Source organism: Cyprinodon tularosa, unplaced genomic scaffold, assembly GCF_016077235.1.
Source record: "Cyprinodon tularosa strain WSP-4 unplaced genomic scaffold, ASM1607723v1 ctg743, whole genome shotgun sequence".
In the NCBI taxonomy this organism is placed as follows: Eukaryota; Metazoa; Chordata; class Actinopteri; order Cyprinodontiformes; family Cyprinodontidae; genus Cyprinodon; species Cyprinodon tularosa.
Genome location: NW_024039500.1, coordinates 326,391 through 334,144, shown reverse-complemented (window position 1 = coordinate 334,144; position 7,754 = coordinate 326,391). Strand labels below are relative to the sequence as shown.

The following is a 7,754-nucleotide window of genomic DNA, read 5'->3' as shown; positions in this document are numbered from 1 at the left end:
CTGATTTGAGAGAGTTATGGGCGTATTCGATCCAGGTGATGTACTGACTCCAATCGGTGGGGTTATTGGAAGTTAGGCATCTGAGGGTTGACTCGAGGTGTTGGTTCATCCTCTCGGTTTGGCCGTTGGACTGCGGGTGATAGCCAGAGGTTAGTGATGACTTACAGTTTAATGCGGAACAGAATGCCTTCCAAACCTGGGAAATGAATTGGGGTCCACGATCAGAGAGAATGTCCTGAGGGATTCCATGGAGTCGAAAAACGTGTTTGATCAAAAGCTGAGCAGTTTGAAAGGCCGTAGGAAGTTTTCTGAGAGGGATCAGGTGACAGGACTTGGAAAATCGATCAACTATGGTGAATATTGTAGACATACCTCGAGAGATTGGGAGACCAGTGACGAAATCGATTGCGATGTGGGACCATGGGCGCGTGGGCACTGGGAGAGGCTGTAGCAAACCTGAGGGTGGTTGGTGTGAAGCCTTATTTCTGGCACAAGTAGAGCAAGCCAACACATACTCTTTAACATCCCTGTGAAGAGTAGGCCACCAAAAACGTCTTGAAATCAGGGAGATGGTCCTGCTCACCCCCGGATGAGCGGAAAATTTGGCAGAATGCATCCATTGTATAAGGCGAGATCTGACAGACGAGGGGACATAAGTTCGGTTAGGAGGACCATTACCTGGGTCAGGTTCCGAGGCCAGGGCAGAGTTGATTAAATCGGTGATTTCCCAGGTGACAACTCCTACAGTACAAGAAGCAGGGAGGACAGGTTGAGGTGACTCGGATTGATCCACGGCGTAGAGACGAGAGAGAGAATCGGGCTTGACGTTCTTTGATCCAGGTCTGTAAGAGATAATGAGGTTGAATCGAGAGAAGAATATGGACCACCTTGACTGACGAGGATTGGCTTGTTTTGCGGACTGGATGTAGGCGAGATTCTTGTGATCTGTCCATACAAGAACTGGGTGCTCAGCTCCCTCCAGCCAGTGTCTCCATTCCTCCAAGGCTAATTTTATGGCCAAGAGCTCTCGGTCTCCAACGTCGTAGTTCTGCTCTGCGGGAGAAAGTCTACGGGAGAAGAATGCACATGGATGAATTCGTTGATCCGTGTCGAGTCTTTGGGATAGGACTGCCCCCACGCCTGAATCAGAAGCGTCAACCTCCAGGATGAATTGTTTGGACGGATCGGGTTGGATCAGCACTGGAGCTCGGGAAAACAAAGTTTTAAGTTTATCAAATGCAGATTGAGCCTCGGGGGTCCAATGGAAGGTTCTCTTGGATGATGTTAAGGAGGTTAGTGGGAGAGCGGTTTGGCTGTAGATTCTGATGAATCGTCGGTAGAAATTAGCAAAACCCAAAAATCTCTGCAGTTGTTTACGGTTCTCTGGAACCGGCCACTCCAAAACTGCTTTTATTTTCTTTTCTGAAGGCTTAACCTGCCCGCCCTCGAGCACAAACCCCAAAAAAGTTACTGAAGACTGATGAAAGTCACATTTCGCGGCTTTGACGAACAGTTTGTTTTCCAGCAGTCTCTGAAGAACCAGGCGGACATGTCTCTTATGCTCTGAAAGATCCTTGGAATAGATTAGAATGTCATCTATGTAGACAAACACGAACACATTTAGGAAGTCTCTGAGAACATCATTCACTAAGGCCTGAAAGCATGCAGGGGCATTAGTTAGTCCAAAGGGCATCACCAAGTATTCAAACTGGCCCAAGGGAGTCTTAAATGCTGTTTTCCACTCATCCCCCTCTCGTATTCTGAGGAGGTGATAGGCATTCCTCAGATCTAGCTTGGTGAAAACGGTTGCCTCTTGGACAGGTTCAAAAGCAGAAGCGAGCAAAGGGAGAGGGTACTTGTTTTTGATTGTTATCTGGTTCAAGCCTCTATAATCGATACAGGGACTTAGTGAACCATCCTTCTTTCCAACGAAAAAGAAGCCCGCGCCCAAAGGAGACGAAGAGGGGCAAATTATTCCAGCGGCTAAGGACTCATTTATGTATTTCTCCATGGTTTCTCTTTCTGGTTTGGAGATGTTGTAAAGTCTACTGCTGGGCAGCGGGGCTCCGGGTAATAGCTCGATAGCACAGTCGTATGGTCTGTGTGGTGGAAGGGACGTAGCACTGACCTTACTAAAGACAGGGGCCAGATCATGGTAGTCGGGAGGTACTGAAGAAAGGTCAGGGACGTCCATCTCCCCCCCACCTCTAGGGGACCCCACAGCGGGAGCTGCCGAACGGAGGCATGTTTCATGACATCGAGTGGACCAGGACTCCACATGACGATCAGTCCAGTTAATATGGGGATTATGTTTCTCCAGCCATTCGAAACCCAGCACCAGAGGGGAACATGCGGAGGGAAAAAACAAAGAAAGTTATGGTTTCTCGATGATTACCTGAGATCAGAAGCTCAAGGGGTTGGGTTTGATGGGTTACTTGGTGAAGTCTCTTCCCATCGATTGCTGAGACACTAAGAGGCTGGGTTAAAGGAACTGTTTCAATTTGCAGCTGTTGGACAAGATTGGAATCAATTAAATTTCGCTCACAACCAGAATCAATGAAAGCAGAGAATGAGAGGCTCTGGTCCGAGAAGAATAAAGTGGCTGGAAGCAAAAGGCGAGGAGATTTTTCAGAGTTATCATGGCCCGCCAGACTCCTCAGAACCTCTGACGGGCCCCGGCTTTTGATTTCGCTGGGCATGAAGCGATGAAATGACCACTCTCACCGCAATAGATGCAAAGCTTGCCCAAAAATTGTCTTTGCCTTTCTTCAGGAGTCAGCCTAGTGTGTCCAACCTGCATGGGTTCGATCTCCGTTTCTCCAATATGTGTAGCCTGAACAGGCAAAGGGAGAGGCTGGAACTTAGGCTTCGGTCTGGATAACTGTTCTGTAGGAGCAGAAACAACAGTCACATTATTTGAGGCGGGGGCATAGGAAGACAACCCCTGATTCCTGTATTTGAGGCTGTTTCTAGCTCGGATCCAGTTATCCAGCTTAATTGTCAAATGGATAAGTTCCTCGAGAGTAGCAGGTTCATCGAGGGTAGCCAGTTCATCCTTTATATTTTCATTTAATGCCTCAAAATAGGCGCCCTTTAGAGCGCTTTGGTTCCATCCGGAAGCTGCAGCCTTAACCCGGAAGTTAATAGAGAACTCCGCCACTGACGAATTCCCCTGTTTGAGATGAAAAAGAGCACGAGAGTCAAGGGTTTGATCGGTCTCCTGATTGAAAACTTGAGAAAACTCAAAAATAAAGTCTGAGTATTGACAATTTAGGCTTTCATCAGAGGCAAACTGGCTTGAGCCCAGGCCAGGGCTCTTCCTGTCAATTGAGATAAAATGAAAGTTATTTTCTTGTGGTCCGTGGGAAAACTGCCAGGAGAGTTCAGAAAAATAAGACGGCATTGAAGTAAAAATCCCTTGCAGTCTTTTACATTACCGGAGAATTTCTCAGGTAGACTTGGGCGGAACTCTGGTGATGACGTCACTGCCGGTGACCTCGGAGGCGGAACTGGACCCGGAAATGGTTGTACGGCCGGCGTGGCGTTAGCTCTGTTCAAGTGGTTAGCATAGTTTTGAACAACTTGGTTTTGTAACTCAATGTGGGTGTTTAACTCACTGAGAGCCTGAACATGTCCATGGATTTGAGCCTCCCGCTCCTCCAATAGTCGACGGAGGTGGTCTGCTGGGCCTTGTGTTTGGCCGCAGTGTTCTGTCATGATGGGTTTACAGAGAGGCCCAAGATGCAGAACACAACGGACTCAGGGGAAAAGTTAACAAGTTTATTGTTACACAAGCACGTAGTAAATGTACAGTTTGCTGGTTCAGGCCTGGGGACTGGTTCACTGGAGTCTGTGAGGGAGACAGTTCAGTTAGCGTTGGCTTGGTTGGAATTGATCTTGAGAGATTCAGGTTTGTACCTTGAGATGCGTAGAAGAGACTTTGGGAGAGGAACTGTTGGGTCCGGAGATGGTTTGGTTCAGCAGAGTCCGATAACTGTTTCAGCGTCTTACTTCTAGTGAGGGTGTTGACCTTGGTTTGAGTTCCCAGCTCTAAAACCAGAGCTGCTTGGAAATCCAGAAGAGAGTCTTCAGGTTTGGCTCAGAGGGCAGGCTCGGCAGGTCAAGCTCTTCCAGAGCTTCCCAGGAGAAAAACAGGTAACCTGGAAGCAGAGACAAAAATGTTAGAATCCAAACTGGACTCAGAGATAGCAAAGTTCTCAGGGGGTTCTAGGCTTAGGTGCTAACCAAACGGATAAAACACTGCGGCGTCGAGGCAAGTTCTGAAGACAGCTTAAGTACTGTGGTCCTCCTGATGAGATGATCAGTCACAGGTGTGCAGGCAGCTCAGCTCAGGAGGATCCACGGCGGACTCTGCTGGAGGAAGGTGGAACTTCTCCAGCTCCCAAAACATCTCTTACAAGAGAAAACATTTAGAAAATCATGTTTGCCAAACAATCCAGTGATCTTCTCAAAAACAAGATGTTTCCATGGGTGTGTAAGGCAGAGAGGCTGGACTGCTCAACCACAGAGGTTTGAAGACTTCCAGTGGTTGAAATTGTGTCAAACACAAAGAATCAAGCAAAACTAATGAACAAGCTTTTCTCTGTGCTTGGAGTTCTAACATTCATGTTTTTTCTATTGCTTTTGTTTAGACCCATGATTTGAATGCACCTTCTCGCCGTGTGTTTCAAAAGCCAGCTGAATAGAGTGGACAACAAAGACAAGTACCTGCAGAGAGTTTTGCATTTATTGCAACTCAACCTAAATGACATTGAGGGGGAACGCCATCTGACGGGCCAATAAATCCTGTCAGATAGCGTTTCCCCTGCTTAACATGGGGGGAACGGTATCTGATGGGGTGTAAATATCATCAGGCTGCATTACCTCCACTCATTGGTGTGAAGCTTTTTAACAGGGCGTTCAGATCTGGTGAGTGTATGAACTTAAAAACTGTTGATGTATGATTCTGAAATCCTGTGTGTTTGGGTTGTTATAGTTGTTATAGTTGTTCATGCTCTCTGTAGCACAGGGCGGCTGTTACGCGTCTTTAGCGTGAGGTAGCCATGGGGTCATGGGGAGAGGAGACACGGGATGAAACAGGTAAAAACTGATTAACTATCTATCGAGAAATTAAATCATAAGAAAGCACAATGTTGCTAGCATAGCTGCAATGCTGATTTTGAGGGGTTAAAAATCAGGTTGCAGAACGTTTTTTCTCCAACTATGATGTTAATTAGGCCTGACGTCTCATACTCATAAAGACATATTTGTGGTCAACTATGACTAAAAAGAGACTATCAAGTTTGGTTGTACTCAGCATTGAATCAAAACGCACAAAGGCATTGGATCTAAATCTAGACAACGCAGCTCCTTTGAAAATGAAAACCGTTAAAAATAGAAAGCTTGCTCCTTGGTTAAATGCAGAGCTGCGTACTTTGAAGCAAAATGCTAGGAAACTGGAGAGAAAATATCGCTCCACAGGCCTGCGAGAGTCCTTCCTAGTCTGGAAAAATGGTTTACTGCTGTATAAGAGGACCCTTTGTAAAGCAAGAGCAGCATACTTCTCCTCATTAATAGAGGAGAATAAGAATAATCCTAGATTTCTTTTTAATACAGTTGCCAAACTCACCCAGAGCCATAGCTCTGTTGAACCGTCCATTCCACCTGCTCTTAGCAGCAATGATTTTATGGGATTCTTTATAAATAAGATTGATCTTATTAAAAATAAGATCATAAGCACTCCTCTATCCGCGATTGTACCTGAGGTAGTCATGGAATCTGAACCGGGTTTAGACTGCTTTGATCCAGTTGAACTCTCTGAATTAGCAAAATTATTGTCTTCATCTGGGCCTTCAACTTGTATGTTGGATCCGGTTCCAACCAGGTTATTTAAGGAGGTATTCCCTTTGATCTCCTCCTCCATTTTAGATGTGATTAATCTATCTCTGCTACAGGGATATGTACCTAAAGCTTTTAAGGTTGCTGTAATTAAACCTCTGCTTAAGAAACCGTCTCTTGACCCAGATGACTTGGTCAATTATAGACCTATATCCAATCTTCCTTTCTTATCCAAAATTCTTGAGAAAGTAGTTGCCAAACAAGTTTGCGATCACTTCCACCATAATGAACTTTTTGAAGAGTTTCAGTCTGGCTTTAGAGCTCATCATAGCACTGAAACAGCTCTGGTGAAAGTCACTAATGATATTCTCATGGCCTCAGATAATGGACTTGTATCTGTGCTCGTCCTGTTGGATCTTAGTGCTGCATTTGATACAGTTGACCATAATATTCTTTTAGAAAGACTTGAATATTTTGTTGGAATTAAAGGAACAGCACTAGACTGGTTTAAATCTTATCTATCTGATCGAATTCAGTTTGTTCATGTTAATGATAGATCTTCAACACGCTCAAAGGTTACCTGTGGAGTACCACAGGGATCAGTGCTAGGACCAATTCTCTTTACTTTATACATGCTCCCAATTGGTGGAATTATTAGACAGCATGGGATTAATTTCCACTGTTATGCTGATGATACCCAGCTATATCTGTCTATAAATCCAGATGAAGCTAACCCATTACATAGATTACAGGCATGTCTTGAAGACATAAAAACCTGGATGACTCTTAACTTTCTGCTTCTGAATGCAGACAAAACAGAAGTTATAGTCTTTGGACCAGAGTCTCTGAAAAAGAAACTGATTAGCCAGTCACTTCATTTGGATGGGATTAAACTGATTTCAGATAATAAAGTAAAAAATCTTGGTGTTATTTTTGATCAGGACCTGTCATTTAAATCCCATATCAAAGAGGTTTCTAGAATTTCCTTCTTTCATCTGAGGAACATTGCAAAAATTAGAAATATCCTGTCCAGGGGTGATGCTGAGAAACTAGTCCATGCATTTGTTACTTCAAGGCTGGACTATTGTAATTCTTTACTATCAGGAAGTCCACAAACTGTAGTTAAAAGCCTTCAGCTGATCCAAAATGCTGCAGCCAGAGTTCTAATGAAAATTAAAAAGAGAGATCATATCTCGCCTATCCTGGCTTCTCTTCATTGGCTTCCTGTTAAATCAAGAATAGAATTTAAAATCCTCCTTCTCACATATAAAGCCTTAAATGGCCAAGCTCCATCTTATATCAGAGATCTGATTGTTCCTTATGTTCCTAACAGAGCACTTCGCTCTCAATCTGCAGGTTTACTAGTGGTTCCTAGAATTTCTAAAAGTAGAATGGGAGGCAGATCTTTTAGTTATCAGGCTCCTCTCCTGTGGAACCAACTACCAGTTTTAGTCCGTGAGGCAGACACCCTGTCTACTTTTAAGGCTAGGCTTAAATCTTTCCTTTTTGATAAAGCTTATACTTAGGGTGGCTCAGGTTATCCTGAGCTATCTCTATAGTTATGCTGCTATAGGCTTAGACTTTTGGAGGACATAGGGACCCCCATTTCATCATTCTGCTTCATTCTCTCTCTGTTCTCCTATTCTGCAGAATCTGTTAGTTCAATCTCTAACCTTCTGCTCTCTCTGCTTTTCCTCAGAGTAGCTTTGCCTCGTCTGTTCCTGTTTGGCTGTGACGTCATCCTGGAAAGAAACATCAGCTGTGCTGCTTCTATCAACACCCTTGTTTATAGATGTTGGAGATCGGCCTGTTTTCCAGTGTGGTCCTGTTTCTCTGACCGTGACTGAGTGGATGGGCTCTCTTCGTCCTCTGGCATGGGAGCTGCCTTGGAGCTCGTCTGCCTGGCTGTGTGTTTC

At 44.7% G+C, this 7,754-nt stretch overlaps 1 long non-coding RNA gene across 1 annotated transcript; it reads right to left on the bottom strand.

The window, feature by feature from the left end:
- Positions 1–3,766: 3,766 nt before the first annotated feature.
- LOC119773103 lies at positions 3,767–4,055 on the bottom strand. Its single transcript, XR_005279339.1, has 2 exons — positions 3,919–4,055; positions 3,767–3,850 (listed from the first exon to the last, which is right to left on the bottom strand). It is a non-coding gene; the product is annotated as an uncharacterized LOC119773103 (long non-coding RNA).
- Between the last annotated feature and the right edge of the window lie 3,699 nt (positions 4,056–7,754).